The sequence below is a fragment of the Zonotrichia leucophrys genome, chromosome 11, assembly GCF_028769735.1.
Source record: "Zonotrichia leucophrys gambelii isolate GWCS_2022_RI chromosome 11, RI_Zleu_2.0, whole genome shotgun sequence".
NCBI lineage: Eukaryota > Metazoa > Chordata > Aves > Passeriformes > Passerellidae > Zonotrichia > Zonotrichia leucophrys.
The window spans coordinates 17,710,308-17,727,257 of record NC_088181.1 but is presented as its reverse complement, the minus strand read 5'-3'; the positions used below and the strand labels follow the sequence as shown (position 1 = coordinate 17,727,257).

At 43.6% G+C, this 16,950-nt stretch overlaps 1 protein-coding gene across 2 annotated transcripts in view; it reads left to right on the top strand.

Moving 5' to 3' along the window:
- The first annotated feature begins 2,344 nt into the window (after nt 1–2,344).
- The window catches only part of GARRE1 (granule associated Rac and RHOG effector 1), a 59,549-nt gene continuing 44,943 nt past the window's right edge, over nt 2,345–16,950 (top strand). The window contains exon 1 of one of the 2 annotated variants that reach the window (XM_064722981.1): nt 2,345–2,403. The gene's annotated coding sequence lies outside the window, so the exon portion shown is untranslated. Of the gene's footprint in view, nt 2,404–3,067; nt 3,265–16,950 lie in introns of those variants that run through there. The other variant, XM_064722982.1, reaches the window with a different exon arrangement.

Genomic DNA, 16,950 nt, shown 5'->3' with positions numbered 1-16,950 from the left:
TCAAAACAGAATTCACAAAATTTTAAAAATAGACTACTCATTTTAAATATTGCATTGTAAGACCTCAGAAAAATAATTTTAATGTACAATGCCACAATAGATACCTACACCACATATTTTGTAGCCCTTGAGAGTTTCCTCTTTATTCTTCATTGGTTATTATACACTCTGTTGAATTGCATGTTTTCATGCCCTGTGTATATCAGGAAGTGTGAACTTCCGATTTATTTCACAGTCTGTCTAAAATTCCTGCCATCTGGTAAGACATATTAACTTTAAGGCTACAATTCTTACAACTCCTTTGTGCCTTTATGCTCTCAATCTATAAATTTAATCTGCAGTAAATTTCAAATGAAATGTCTGCTCATTTAGAGATAGTTATATGCTAAAAGTTGTTATACAGCATTGTAAAAAAAACCCCAAATAATACTCCATAAGAATAAGTAAATATATCCAGGGAGTCAAAATAAAAAATATGACTATTGTGTGTAACTCCACTGTTAGTGTTGACAGAACCACTTTCTGCACACTCCACTGAATACAATTAAATCAGTAGGATAACAAAATAGGAGCAGATTTGGATATCTGCAGATAGTGAGAAAGAACATGTTGGTGTATTGAGCTGTAAGACTCAGTCTGTAGAACAGATTTCTGCCTGTGAACACAGTGAACTTTAGTCAGCATTGCTCATGTAGTGTTGGGATCTCTTGGTAAAACTGCATGTTGGTAAAACAAGGAATTTTGTGGGGGCTTTTTCAGATTACCTTTAGGTCTTGCCTCAATATCTGTCCTGGAAGGAAAGAAAATTCATCCCAGTACTTTATTTTCTCTTTCCCTTCCTCTTCAGCTTTTTCTGACTCCCTTTACACTCAGTTTTTCTACTTCATAGCCATACATTCTTCCAAACAAAACCTTGTTGAAACCTCATCAGTCTTTCTATCTTTTTTCAAAATCAATGTCTCAGCAACCATTTAGTTAAAAGCAGAAAAAAAAAAGGTAAAAAATGTACCATCTCCAGTCCTTTATTGTACTCCTCCAGTACAAATACTCAACACCTCTCTCTCTCTCTTGAAGGAACCAACAATATGACAGCCTTCTGTTCCCTTGTGTCTTTCCAAGTATTTCCCAGGTATCTCTTAATTTGAGGACTCAATTTGCTAGGAAGAGACATGCTTAGTAGACACACAAGAATCAGAAGGGTTCAGAGGGAAGGCACTGATGAGGAGCCCGCTCTGCCAGCAACCATCTGTTCTGGAGAAGGAAACAAAGCCACAGATTGCTCCCAGGCAGCTCCCCGCAGACGCTACTTGAGGACTATTTCTAGCTTGTGGCTAGAAGGTGTCCAATAAATTGACAATTTCACTTCTTCCCACAGAGTTTTCTGATTAGCAGCACTGAAATTACTGTTATTTTCACTTGATGAGTATCATAGCCAAGTGTGTGGGTTTGGGGTTTTTTGGGGGGGAATGAGAGCCAGATGATTGGATGCTGAGCCCTGTAGGCAAAAATTTTGCTTACATGTATTTTAACAGTTTTTAACTACTCTCCTACTACTACACATTGCCTTATTTTCTAACTTTACTAGACATTTCTGTACATCATTAAATGCTTGTTCCATTTAGAAGGTAAGATTCTAAATAAGTCACAGAAATAAAAAGCAATCACCTTTTACTAAGGAAGACAGGATTAACAGACTCTTTCTGTAGAAATAGGATTTGAAAATACATCATTTTGTACAGCAAATTTTTCTGTGTAAAACCTGCATTAAGCCTGAGAAATAATATGCAAGCAGTTTAAACTCACATCCTAGACCAGGCCTATTTCTCAACAATTCCTAAAGCTGGGAGCACCATGACAATTATGTCAAAGGGATCAGTTTGGGATGATGTTTGTGCGTTTTACGTAATTCCCAAATAAATTGAACACCAGTGTTGAACCCTGCAGTTTGTTCAGCAAGTGACTTAGGGCAGAAAAGGAATTCAGAACCTTGCATGTGCCGCCGGCGATCTCCACCTCGAACAGCTGTCCTGAATCGGGACGCTGCATCTGACCCCAAAACCACACAGTGAGAACCCTCACAATTTTAAGCTCCTATAAAATATTCCCTGATTAATTCATGCCCTTCTCCCTCTTTGTGCCGCCGGGCCGCCCCTCGGGCTGTTTCCCCACACCCGGGGCCGGTCCCGGGCTCTCCGCGCCCCCGCCGAACCCCGCGGTGCTGGTGCCGTCCCCGCCGCCCCCTCGGCCCCGCTGCCCGCGGCCGGCGCCGCCCGCCCGCTCCCACCGCCCCTTCCCGCTGTCACTCGCGGCTCCGCCCGCCCCTCGCCGGCCCCTCCCCGGCCCCGGCGGAGCCGCCGCCGTTTCCGGAGCGCTCGGCGCGGGGCCCGGGGCTGTCGCGGGCAGGTGAGTGAGCGCCGCGCCGACCCCGCCGAGCCCCGCGGCCCGGCCCGGCCCGGCCCCGCCCGCCCGAGCCCCGCAGCGCGGCCCGCGGGCCCGGCCGGGCGGGCACCGGGCTGGCAGCGCTCGCGGCACCGGGGGGACGCGGCGCGGAGGGCGGCAGCGCCCGGGGCAGCCCCTGGGCCGCTCGGGAGGCGCCGGCGGGGGTTGGGGCCGGCGGGAGCCGCGGCCGGGGGGAGGCGAGGCGGCGGTGCCCGGGACCGTGGCCGCGGTGCCCCGGCGGGGCCGGGCCGGGCCGGCCGCGGTGTCGGGGGCAGCCCGGGGCGGTGTCGGGGGCAGCCCCGGGCGGTGTCGGGGGCTGCGGCCGCCCCCCCGTGACCCGTGTGCGGGCAGCCCGGGCAGCGCGGCGGGGCCGGGACTGCGCCTGCGGGAATTCCTGCGCACCTTCCTGCTCCACGGTGACCCGGGGCGCCCGCCCGGCCCGGCCCCGCCGGCCCCCGGCGCTGGGGCGGCCCCACCGCGCGGCCTTTCCCGGGCGGCGCCGGCCGGAGCTCCCCGGGCACCGCGGCAGCGGCGCCGCCCAAAGCCCGGCCGGGTTCGGGGCCCCCGCGCCGCTCCGCGCCCCCCGGGCCGGGGCCTGCGGGCAGCGGCGTCCCCGGGCGCTGCAGGGGCTGCGTACCGATCCTTCACCTGATGCGAGCTGCGAGTGCCGCTTGTTGTTGCCGAGCCTTATGTGGTGTGGATATGGTAGCTGCCAGCAGAAGAGGATAACGCATTTTGGGCTGTAGCTTCAAACTTTACCAATGCTCCCTTGCTTCTGCCTGCTTGAGGGGTTTTATTCGTTTGAGTGGAGAGGAAATGGTAGAGGTATGTATTTGTCGGGTGAATGTCGGCTTAGGAGCTTGAAAGCAGTCGGAAGGTCTTATTTGTTTGTTTTATGTGAGGTTATAAACCCTGTCGGAGGTATAAATTGGCCGTTATTATTATCATTACTGATTTTATGGAGGCACAGATGTGTGGGTGTTGTGACGAGGGCCATGCCTCAGCGGTGCGTAGCTGCAGTAAACTTGGTGTTACCGGGTGGCTCCTCCGGAGGCACATGCAGCTGGCACGGGCTGGGGCTTGCCTCCCAAAATGGCACTGCATCTGGAACTGCCGGCTGCCCTTGGACAGTCTTTCATCTACAGCTGCTGGATTTTCAGGCTATTGTTGCTGGATGTTTGTGTTTCCTCAGCTCAGTGCTGTGGGCAAATATGTAGTGGTGCTCTTGAGGAACTGTATTTGTTTTCTGTGGGCACAGGCGGCTGAAGCTCCCCTTCGCTCACCTCTCTGAGGTGTGTGTTGTGTGGCTCCTGGCTGCATGAAGGTTTTGGTGTGCCGCTCGTGGGATCAGCAGTGTTGGCCCGTTTTGGTATGTGCACAGGTGCTGTTTGTGTTTCATGGGTACCAACATGATTTTGCACTTGGCTTGAGTCTTCTACCGGGCAATGTTTCTGCAGAAGATAAAGCTCGACCCTTTTGTAAAGAATGGCAAGTTTTCCACGTTCATGACTTGCAGGCGGTTTTTCTTTCTTCCTGTATTTTCTGTTCTTTCCTTCCCAGCAGACCTTTTTAAGTATTTAATGTCTGGTTGTGATGAAGGTGTATTTTGTGTTCCTGGCGTTGGAGGAGCCAGGCTGGAGTAGCTCAGTGCCACTGCTTTCTGTGCCTCTTGTGGTGCTGCTCCCTTGGTTGGTGTAAGGCAGGAATGCTTCTGCTGGCTGCTCATTCTGCATCAGGGGTTACCCAGGGTGGTTAGGAAACTGGAAACAATGCATATGGAGAATATTTTTCTAGTTGAAAGTCTGTTCTGAGACTCTGAAATTTGGCTAGCAGGTAAATAATCCCTCATAAAATGTAATAAGGCAAATGTGTGCTACCGACATGTAAACATGAAGTCTGAGTTTCTTCTGATTCTTGGGCGTCACCTTGGGTTTGGTCACTGGCATCTTATTTTTCTGAGGGTGTGCTGTCTCCAGCTTGAGATCTTTATTCCCCACTTCTTCCCACTATTTATTATTTTTCAACTCTCCCTCTGCCTCAGCATACAAATGGTGGCCAGTTTTTCTTTGCAGCAAAACAATTGTATTTTTCTGTCCTAAGTAAGCTTTTCTTTAAATCTGACACTGACAGTCATTTTAAGTGCTGCCACTTGCCTTACTCAAAACAGGGTTATGTCAAGAGAAATTGTGCTGCTGCTTTTGTTTATGTGCTAGTACTGGAATAGGAAAAGACTTGTTCTTGGTACAATGAATGCTGGTACACCAGAAATCCTGCTAATGATAGTGATTAATGGGTGCTGCTCAAAATAGCTATCACTGCTGATATGACTAATTGTGCTGTATGAAAAGAGCTCCTTTATTCCCAGTAATCTCAAGGTGTTTCTAGAGTTCTAGAGAAGTGTCTGATCAGTGCAGACAGGCACCTGCACAGGGAGATACAGAACCTGCTGGAGTGTGGCAGCTCTCAGAGCTTGCTGCTGTGCTGCAGCACCAGTCAGGGCTGAGAATGGGCATTTTCTTGTGGTGATTGTAGGTAGATAGAATATTATTACTGGGATTGGGTGTTAGCCAGAGCAACAGCCTACGTGTGGCAAACAATGCCAGGGTATTGTTATTAGCTACAGAAGGGGTTTATGTTGAACATGAAAGATGACATTTCCAGCAGCATGGGTAACCTCATCACAGGGTGCTCTGCTGCACTTGACAGAACTCTGTGTTGTAATTGCTCTGCTCCTCCTAGAGCTTGGTAATGTGTCTGGATGCCCTTCCCAGGCCTTTGCTGACAAGCTACAGGCAATCCCATGCTTCTGGGCCACGGTGCATTCCAGGTTCTGTTTGAATTTTGTATGTGCTGGACACTTAGTGGGGACTGTGGATCTAAACCATAGGACGTCCTGTGTCTTGATACCTGTAAAATCTGAAATTCTGGCTTGGAGGATGAAAAAATGTATTGAAAATTAAGTAGAATATGTTAAAGATGGGTTTCACACTCACTGAGAAGAAGCTTGAAGTTGTGTTTGTTGCACCTCTGGCTTTGTGTTTCTTCTCTTCTGCTGTTCATGTACCTCAAGACAATTTTACATTAGGAGCTGTTTAGACATTTATCCTTTCAGCCATCAAAGAAGCCCTTAAGGTGTGTGTTGGGGAATAAGACATATTCCATTCACAAATTCTGCTTTGCAGGTGAATTGCCAATTGGGTCTGATAGGATTCCAGTCTTGTAATGTTCTGTGGATAAACTGGTTTAGTCCAGTCCTTGAATTTTGTCAAAACGGCGATTAAAACAAGGAGAGAAAAAAAGAATTTTAAAATGGAACTTCAGAATGATAATTTTGATGGTAATGAGGTGTGTTTCACTTTGAAGAGCTCTTATGTGACTGCACAAATTGTTTTGAGAACTGTGGTCTTGGAGTGTCAATCTGGTCTTACCCTGCTGTAATTAATGAATTAGTGTGTTGGTTATTTAAGATAAATTTTGGGGAATTGATCTGTGTGATTCTGTTAAGGTCACAAGCTTTGCACGAGGCAAACCAACTTCCAGGGATTCAGGCTGGAGTGCTTTGGAGTAAAAGAAAAAGGAGTGAGTGTGTGTGAGAAAAAGCAGAATAGAAGGTTTAGGAATGTTGGTCAGGCTTTGAAGGATGACAGAAAAGGGCTGAAAAGGGGAATGTCAGGGAGCCCAGGTACAGCTGGGGGAGTCCTGGATGTCTGTGAGTGCCTGGGTGGGTCTGAGGTGGGAGTAGCTGAGGCTCTGTGAGCTTTCAGGCATCCTTGAGAGGCTGTGCAGCACGCCAGGCATTTTCCCAGCTGTGATGCTGCATTCCATCGATGGCAAAGTGGCTTCAGGCTGGTGATAACACACGGCAGCTTATCCAGCTCCAGTTGGAAGTGTGGTATTCCAGGACTTGGCTTTGAAGAACCATTTGCACTAAGGAAATAAATATTCTTCCTTCTAAGGAAAGCCCTTATAGGAGAACACAATAGCACTGACAGAATTTTTGCTGTATTAGCTAAAAAGCAAACCAAAAACTTAAAAAAAATTCTGTAGAGTAACTGCCCATGTTTTACTGTTAGGGTCACACTGACAAAAGAATGCCTTAGGAAACATCTTTACAATGCATCCCTAAGTTGTGTCCAATTACTGCTTATGTTTTTAGTAACATTTTCTCCCTGAAATATCTGATGAGCATTTTCTGGTTTAGGCTAGCTAGATTTTCATTGTTCCTTCTTTGTGATCTTTTGTTACTGGCTTTCCTAACAGTTTTCTGCTTTTTCAAATGGTTTGGGGTCAGTGGGACTCTGTGGTTTATCAAGCATTATTACAGTCGGGTACTTGTCAGGCATTAACATTTTCTGTTAGCATTTCTGTACAACAGCATTGCAAAAGTTAGATTCTTTGGGAAATTTCAACAGGAGAATTCTTCCACCACCCTGTTGGGCACTCCTCATGTTGAGCTATTCTATTTTTGTTCTTTCCTGCCACTACCTCTGTGCTGGTTAGAATGCTGTGAGGGAACATGTCAACTGGCTGTTTAATAGCAGTGTTTTAGGTGTGACTCTTGTTTAGTTGTGCTCTCAAAGCTGACATTTAAATGGTACTGTCCAATTATAGAAAATTCCTCAGGCTCTGTGTCGTGTACTCTGCAATCTGGGAGCAGAATAAATCTCCTCAACCTAAACAGCTTCTGAATGTAAGAGGACGTTTGTTTCCCTTGATAGAAATAATAACTTTGAACTTAGTTTCTTTAATGCTTTATTTTAACACATTTTGGGAACTCTAAAGCAGAGTTGTAGAGGAGAGGGTAGGAGACGAGCAGGAACAAGGGACTTCCTTTTTTCCATTTCCACAGGCATCTCTAGTGTGATTCATTCATGTGAGGGTTGTCTACCAATGAAATTTATCTCTAATCCTGTCACTAACTGAGTGTTTTTAGTTTCCCAAGTAGATTACCTGACTGTTGTAACTGGTATGTTTGTGAGTTTCTGGATGGTGTTGGGAATTCCTCTGGATTTACTGAAGTAAAATGAGATCCTTTAAAGCATGTCCACATGATTTGTCTCATACCAGGATATTCAGGGCAATGATACTAGGCATTTTTAATGAAAGTTGAACTTCCTGCTCTTCTGTACATATCACAGAAGTTGGCTGTGTACCTGAGAACACTTTGAGTCCAAGCACAAGGACTTCCCTGGAGAAAGATAAAGCAATGAATGTCTGCAGCTCACATTCCAGGAAAATCTGGAGATCTTTCCTAAGAGTCTTAAGTACAAGGTAACATTTTCTGAAGTCCCTTAAAATATTTGTAGCTGGTAATCTCATCCTGAAGAAGCCAGATATTCTTTTTATATGATCATGTAACAAAACTGCTGAAAAGCAGAGAGGGCTGTGGTGCCTAGGAAGGACACACAGAAATACAGCTCTTCTTGAAAGATTCTTCTCATGTTTGCATCCTCCCAGCTGCAGTGACAGCCTGGGGAATCACAGGGGAAGGAACACAGGGGGTAAATGTAATTCTGTGCCACACTCCAAAAGATTTGAGGAACGTAACCTCTTTCTGGTGACTATTTCAAAATGTTTCTCAGAATGCTGTTTGCAAATCTTGCACCAGATGGCTTTGTATCATGTGGAAGGAGGAAGGATGCAAGGAGGAAGAGGGTACCTAAAAATGCTATTCTTCCAGTTCTGTGTGTTCTTCTTCAGGGCTGCTTCAGTGTAGGATGAGTTTGTAATCTGCAAATGCTCAGAAGAAACCATGTTTGTCAAGTGCAGGTAAAAATGAATGCAGGTGTTCACTGTTTGTTAGAGGCCCCTGTGTTTGTAAAAAATGGAAAGATGCTGAGCAGAGAAGATTCTTGGTGAGAGGGAAGAGCTGCAATGCTGCTTGTGGTCTGCAGCTCTTGGTCCAAGCAGGAGCTAAGGCCAGGTGATGTGGAATAGCATTAACTCAAACTGTGTGAGGACATTGTTCCAGAATCCTGCCTCATCAGTGCATGTTTCTGAGCTGCAGAATAAACTTTATTTAGCCTCTTACCAAACACATAGTTAGATATTTATCTGTGGTTTTTCGGCTGAGCAACACAACTTGCAAATATTTAAATAATAAGGCAATAAGATCAACCCTTTCTGCTATATGAGATAAGCATTTGCAAGCAAGTGATGCAATCAAAAACTTTCATATGATGATGAAAAATAGATCTCCTCCTAAATACGCATGTATTCTTTAGGAGAAACGAAAGGCTTTAATTTACTAAATAAACAGAATGAAGACACTTGATAATGATCAGAATTTTGTTTTACTGAGTTCAGCTGTGAGTGGTGCACATAAAACCAAGACTGTTGTTGGCAGGAGAGCAGAGGTGCGAGTCCCTTACATCCAGAGAGCAAACTGGGCATCCTTCAGTAACTCAGAGTGCAGTACAAATAAATTGTCCTTCCACCTGTGTGAATAGGTGCACATCTTCTGATAGAAACAAGGTGAAGGCTTTGGTAGTGTTACACTTGTTCTGGCTGTTTTCAGCCAAAACAAAGAGAAGTTGCTGAAGTTTATGTATAGAAGAGCAAGGTAGGTCAACCAAAAACTGAATTTCCTAAAGTAATGCAAGTGTATGTGAACTTGTAGTTCTGCTTATTTTTGTTTCATGCTGATAAAAATTGTATGGAGTCCTGGAAAGAAATGTCAGGTTTTAGAACCAAACCCTGAAAAACAAAGCATGTTATAGGAACATTCTGCTTTTGGAAACCTGCTTGGCTCTGTATTAAAATGTTGGAGAAGTCCTTACTCAAAGGAGTCTTTCTGTCTGTCTTGTATTGCTTTCAGAAGGAGAATGAAAACATTTTTTTTTTTTTGAGCAATCCTATTAGATCTCATAATAAACTTCTTTGTGTAAACATTGCAATAATTTCCAGGGCAACAGATTGTGGTGTTGAATTCAGCACTTTGACCTTATTCCAAGCCCAAAGAGGAACAAACCTTGTAAAGTTTTAGGCAGGTATTATAAAATAACTTTTTATATAAAACTTGGCTATGAATTAACACAGATTTGTTCATACCTCCTTCTTAGCAAAGATATTCTACAGATCCAGATTATCAACGCTAATTTAAATGTTGTCTTTCACATGAATGGCTATTTCAGTTTTAAGACCAAGTGCTGGGTTGTGGGACAGTGTAAGGTCTGGTTTGGCAGTCTCTGGTCAAGTGCACTTAGAGCTGTTTCCATGTGGCAAAGTGGTACATCTGACCTGTGCTATTTTGGAGTCAATCTGTTGCTTGCTTTAGTGGTTAGAAAAGTTCCTTGACTGGTTAAGTGAATCCGTTGCTCTGCAGATGTTTCTGGATATGAAATCTGTTGAAAACCACTAATGATACATTTTTTGTTTTTGTATAGGAATGTTACATTTTTGTGGTGATGAATTGGTATGATAGATTAAATCTGTCGTTGAAACACAAGATTTAGGGAAATGTTTTTTGGGTAAAGTGCATTTTCTCCCTTTGAAGATGCAGCAGGAAAAGAGCTTGTTTGGGGTTTTTTTTCTAATCTTAGTTTCTGGAATGGCTGGGTTGTAGGAGGTTTGACTGGGGTTGTCTGATACAGACAGACAAATGAATAACAGACCACGCTTTGCTCTGTACTCGTGTTTCTGCTGAACATGGGCTAGAAGATGAGAGTTCCTGTGTGTGCCCTCCTTTCCCACATTTCAGTGATCAGCAGGTGCCTGGCCAATGCCAGGAGCTCTCTCAGCTGGGTGCTGTGTGTTTGGTCACCTTTCTGAGGGCTGTTCTTGGCCAGGGGTGTTAGGTGAGCACCATGGTGTGGGAATTGCTCTGGCTGGCAGAGGGCAGGGCTCAGGAGCTCCTCTGCCTTTAAAGGTACAGGATATAAGTTTAATTTGTTTTTTTAATTTGCTCTTAAACAGCTGCACAGTTTGTTGTTTGTGCAGAGCATTGGTGGGGGATTGTGACACTTTGCAGTGATTTTTACACTAAGCTTCTGAGGACACGTCTGTAGGTTGGCATGTTGCTGTTCTTCAGGTTCTTCTATCCTTATCCTCTTGTTCATGATTCCCTTTCACTTAGGGGGATTATTGATGGAAATGTCTGTCTGTTTATTGATGGAAATGTCTGCCTTCTCCTGTGTTTCAGCATCTTCTGCTGTGTTTCACCTGAAAGGCCTTCATGGCCCTTGACTTTGTGCAGTGTGAGAGATGAAGAAGACTGCTGCTGGTTTTATATGACTTGGCTTTATATGACTTTATATGACATTTGGCTTAATGTTGTCATTTGTTCTTTTTCCTGAGACATTCACATTTTTATGGGGCTTTTTTTCAGCTTCACATTGCAGCCAGTGGGTGCTTTTCTCTGATGTCATGTGTTGTTACTGGTATTTTAAGTCACATTTTGAAACAGGAGAAAATGACATATTTTAGTCAGCTGCTTTCTGCAAAAAGGTTGTATCTGTATTTTGTTCTGAAATTGTTGTAGGACAGATGAAGCAGTTTCTTTCCAAAAATTCTTGTGCTCTCTGGGAGGCAATATATTGTGTCTTCTTTGCATATGCTGTTTGATATATTCTGGTCTGGGGCATGTGTTGATTGTATTTTGCTGCACATGAAATGAAAGACCAACAAAAACAGGTCTAATATAGTTGACTAAATTTTCTACACTACATAATAGTGCTCCTTTCCCTTTTGACTTAAAGCTTTGTAAGTGATCCAGTCTTCATAATCATGAGTGTTCCCAGGAAGGTGTGCTGTGTTTTGATTCAGATGTTCAGTGTGTTGAAGAATAAATTATAATGTGAATGCAGGGCATCTTGCATATTGCATCTATGTTAAATATTTTTCTCTAAAATGAATTCTAATGTGAGCAAAGTTAAACTGGTATAATTTGGAGCAGTAGACTTCAGGCAAAATTGGAAGTAGCTGTGTGTGAATATTGATTATTGTGCTCAGTAGCATGTGAAAAACCTCATAGTGCCTCAAAGCACTGTTGCCTTAGTGGACTTAAAATCCTTTATTTAGCTGTTGCTAAGGATTTATGTTGAGGATTTTTAAAATTTCTTCTTTTACATCACACCATTGACCCAAGTGCTGTAGCTCAGTGGCTTTCCCTGGCCTTACACTGTCACAGGCAGGTGGTGCTTTGGCCAAAGGATGGTGGGTTTCTGTCTGACACAGTCCAAACCTTGTGGTCTCAGAGAATCCACTTCTTATATTCTGAAAAAAGCAGGGAATGGGAATTGCAGCTGCAGAATAACCCTCAGAGGAGGGAAACACTGACAAATTGATTGACATGTGTCAGTGTGTGTCCTCAGGTGTGAGATGCCTTTGTCTTCACTGCTGGGTGTTCCAGCTCAGCAGGTCGGCTGTTGTGCCCCTCTCTGGTAAGAACCACCATTTACAGCACAAATACTTCAAAAGTGATGCTTTGTAGGTGATGTGAAGGGAAGAACTGGTTTTTGTGTTCTCTGGTGAAATGGCTTTTTTCCTAAAACTGCTGCTCCATGTTCTTCCTTATGGAAGATGCTGCCTCACCCTGGGCTGGTGGTGAGCTGAAGGTTGTGTGCCAGGTACTTGTGGCTTACTTGCACTTACACTGCAGTGCCTCTCCTTTTTTCTTTTGCTTGTTTTCTTTTCTTTGTTCAAAATGTTGGGTTTTGTTAAATAGGAGAAGGCTGTACTAAGAACCACAGCAAAGCAGTTACTCATAGTCATGAACTCAGTAAGTAATTGAGAGAGACTATTCAATGGAATCCTTTAGAACTACAAATATTAGGTAAAAAACCCTTTATGAATAACAAGCTTAAATCTGTCACTTTTCCCAAAAGCATGTGATATGACAAGGGAGAATGGTCTTTGCTGAGGGGGGATAATCTTAATCTAGATTTAGATTAAATATTAGGAGGAAATGATGCCCTGTGGGGGTGCTGAGGCCCTGGCACAGCTGCCCAGAGAAGCTGTGGCTGTTCCACCCCTGGAAATATCCAAGGCCAGGTTGGATGGGCCCTTGGAATAACCAAGGATAACTGGGACAGTGGAAGGTGTCCTACCCATGGCAGGGGTGGGATGAGATGGGCTTTAAGGTTCTTCCAACCCAAAACTTTCTGTGAATCCAGGATAAGTCAGGTATTTACAGCATTGGTGTATGGTAAAAACCTCCGTGCCACAAGATTTTTTCATTGATGCTTTTTCTTGAGTAGTTATCTTCTAGGTGCTTACTAGTAGAGGTTGCTTAATTTAACATTGAAATAGTTTTTATTAGCAGTGAATAAGTGTCAGTTTGGGCTAATAAAAATCCATTGTTGTGACCAAAGTGTAGACAAAGAAATGACCCCTAAACAGAGTGTATGCTTCAACTTCAGAGACAAAGAAATGCCAGCATAATCACCTGAAAAATATGAAAAGCAGTCCATGGAATAATTTCTGTTTCAGACAGAGAATAAAACATTAGCTCTAAGAGGAGCTAAGGTTCCATTTTACAAGTGACTCTGCTCTTTAAAGTGATTTTCTGATAGGCATGCAGCAACTCAGAAAGCAGCAGGATGCCTCACTAATAGCATTTGAGAGCCCTAAAATATAGTTTCATCTGAATTTTGAATATTGCTATATTGATATGCTGTAAAAAAACCCCATCAGTTTCATTGCCAGGCACAGAATCATCTCCATTTTTTATGCTGCTGAATCCAGTCACTGTCCTTTCCCCCTGTGCTTATTTTTGTTCTTGCTTCTAGTTTTACTTCTTTTTTTCCTGCTTTAAACTTTAATTGCCATATAAAAATCTCCTGATTGTGTATGTGTTACATAGTGAGGATTGGAATGTTAGCTGAAAGATGGGGAGAGGAATCTGCCATGCTGAAAATGCAAAAGATTTCCTGTTATTGTTACTGAGTTTGGTGCGAGTTAGTGTCCCTGGGGCAGCTCAAGCCCTGCCCAAACTCTCCTTGCTTCATGGAAATGCACAAGTGGTAGCAGAGGATAAAACCCCTCGGTGTATCCAATAATACTCTGATTGTGGTTAGTCCCAGTTCTGCCTTTAGAACACATCGTTCCTAATAAAATAAATGCACAAAGTGGTATGGCCTGCTCCAGCTGCACAGTGTTACTGGATGCTTTGAAGGAAGGTGATTATTTGATTTATTTCTAGACATGAAATTTTGAGAAAATGTCTCATTGAAATCCGACTCCCTCAGTGGGCAGAGCAGGAATTGTGCAGTGTGCACGTAGCAGGCATTGTTAGGTGCATGCAGAAAATCCATATTTTGTATTGCTGTGGGTAAAACCAGATCTATAAATACCTCAGTGTGTAGTAAGGATGCTTGTCTGATGCTGTGGGGTTTAACTGGCTGGAGTTAATCTGAAAATAGGGAAAAGAAATTGCCAGTGGAGTGGTGTTGTTGAATTGGAAGTAAAAAAAGCAGGATATGTTTTTAGTGTTCAGAATTTGCAGGAAACTCCAAACTTCATGTTATAAATAGAAATGGAGAAAATAAATGTGGCATCCCTATAGTGTTCCCTGAGAGGTTTCTACAGATACATATTGTGGGCTTATGTAGAATATAACTGTAATTGCCTAACAGAATAATTCTAAAAGCAGAGCAAAATCCTTACAGAGCTGTAGAAGGAAGGAGTATTGGTGCAGTAGGAACACAGCTCCCTATATTTTCCCTTCTAGCACTGTGGGGAGCAGGAGTGGATGGAAATCCTCCTGCAGGAGCATTTGCTGCTTTCTTTGGTTGTGCTGCAGCCATTGGCACTTTCTGCTGCCATCAGTAATTCAGGGGCACAGGACACACAGGTTCAGGGTTTTATCAGAGCTTGCCTGATGGGGGAAAATGTGGAAGAAGGGGCATTATCATTAAATAGAGAATGTAGTAAAGAACTGCAGTGGAAGTTGAAGCCTTAGATATCAAGGTCCAGCAGCCGGGCTCTTCCCAACCACCTCATTGTTCCCTGGGCTCTGTTACTTTGCTGCTTATCTTAAAGCAGATGCAAGAAGAAATTTTTTCCTAAATAATTTCACTTCCCTTCTCCAGAGCCATTGTGGAAGTTGTTGTTTCCATAATCTTGATTATGAAGAGCATGGGCATTGAGTTTTGTCCAGAGTGAGCTGTGTGAGTGCTGTATGATGGTTCCACTGGGGCTGGAGGGATTTGGAAGCAGAAAGTGTGTGGGAAGGTCTTAGCTGAGGTCTGTGTTCAGGTAGAAGATTCTTAGCTGAGGTCTGTGTTCAGATGGAAGATTTTTAGCTGAGGTCTGTGTTCAGGTAGAAGATTCTTAGCTGAGGTCTGTGTTCAGATAGAAGATTTTTAGCTGAGGTCTGTGTTCAGATAGAAGATTCCTGCTGTGATTCCTGGGGGTGGATCTGCAGGGAACTCAGCCAGGTGTGCCAGGAGTTTGTGGCAGGTAGAGTCACAAGGCACAGTGGCCAATTCAATGTTTATTAGATCACATTGGTGTCCTTGTAGCTCATACTTGCTAGTTGAAATGGAGTTGTTAAATTAATTTTTAAGCATTATTTTAATGACTGTTGTTAAGTATCAAAGAAAGGCATCAGGCACTGGGTGCTCAGTGTCCCTGTCACCCTGCCCCAGCATGGACAGCAGTGATGGCAGCACTGCCCCCAGCACCTGCTGGTGCTCCAAGTCAAAGGCTGATTTTTCAAAAAATAGTTCTCAGGTTTTCTTTCAGAAATTAAAAAAAAAATTGCTAAATTTTCAGTGAGCTTCAAAGCTTTTCATGAGCTCATTAGTAATTTGAACGTTTCCTCTAAAGGATTGTGTGTTGGAAGGGTTGTTTTGACTCAGTTGAATGTGCACTGCATGCTTTATTGGAAATGAAGGCACAGATCAGCATGCAGCTCCAGCCTGCAGCAGTGACTGTGCTCCAGGAGCCCTTGCCCTGTGAAGTAATGATTTTTAAATGGTGTCACGTATGGATTCACTCTGCTACAACTTGGGTTTCATTCTTTATGACTAATGAAGAATATTCTTAGCATAACTAAAACCACCTATGCTGCGTTCCCACAAGTTTGTGAAAGATGGGAGTGGAAACAGTGCTGAAAAATTAAAGACTTTACTGCTGTCCTCAGTGAAGACTTAGAATTGCTTCAGTACCTTTCATAGTAAAGGCAGAGGCTGTGGGAAATTTAACTTATGTTTACATTGACAGGCAATATTATATTAGTTCTTTAAATGATGCATTTTATAACTCTGGTGTCCATAAAATGCTTAATTAATTCAGTGTTTTGAAGTAGCTGGGTTTTGGACAGTGGTGTTGTGATACTCTTTTTCCATTTGACTAACAGTATCCTTTTGAAAACATATTTTCACATATTTTCCTAGTGGCATGATAAATTTTTGTGGTTGTCATTCATTGACATGAGAATCTCAGTGAGGTTTTTTCAAGATGCTTTGAGTCCTCATTTTGAGGTGTGGTAGAGAAGTTTTCAAATGTTGACCCTTAAGACTCAATGAAGTTGCCATTCAAAATATGGGTGTATACCATCATGTTTTTGCTGAGGCATGAGGCAGTCCTGACTTGTATTTCTCTATATTGACAGTGTAATTTTATTCATTTTTTTTTAAAGAAAGAAAGTATTGTTATCCCCCAGGAATTACCTAGGAATGAATCTCAGGGCTGCTCCTGTCATTGCTAACTTTTGTTTTATGGTACCCAGTGGTGGATAAATATGTTAATGAGGTGACTCTCGACTTCACAGTTTCTCTGTTGCCTTTCAGTCCATTCCAAAATCCAGCTCTGCTACCTTAAGAAGTTCTCACACTTGATTTTTTCTAGTCTGGTATGTGTTCACTTATCTCCTTCTATTCTTAATTGCTGGAGGCAGTCCTCCCACTTACACTGTTGGATTTGTGGGGAGCTGGTAAGAAATTCAAATGATGCCCTGCTGAGAATAGGATGGAAGCTGAAGGAGTGGGAGAGAGAGGTAGAACAAACTGATGGTATTTACTAGAACTGCCTGTGCAAAATGGTGTGAAACAGCCCATATGGATTGTCAAGCACATTGATAGGGTATATATGTAAAAAAATTAACATATCGTGTCATAACCCTTAATGTCATGGTTCAAGGATCATTCCTCTTTCTTAATTTTGCTTTTGTGGTCAAGTTGTCCTGTAACTGTTCATGTCTGAAATACAATTTGGAAAGTCATTTTGTGAGGTACTAGTGGCAATTTCTTTGCTGTTAGCATCCTAGGCTGGCTGAGTCTCTGATTAATCAAATCATATCAGTACAGTTGGCTTTGTTCTGAAAAACTTGTGTATGTATTGGTGTGTTGTGGGGTGTGGCTCCATGGGAATTCCCTTTTTCCCTCAGTGTCAGTGAGGGTGGTCCCGAAGGGGCAGGGAGCAGGTTGGGTGAGCACAGCCCTGGCTCAGCTCCCCTCACTCCTGGGGTGATTCCTGGGCTGAAATCCTCATTTTGGGATGGGCAGAGCTGTGCTAACCCAGCTCCCCTCACTCCTGGGGTGATTCCTGGGCTGAAATCCTCATTTTGGG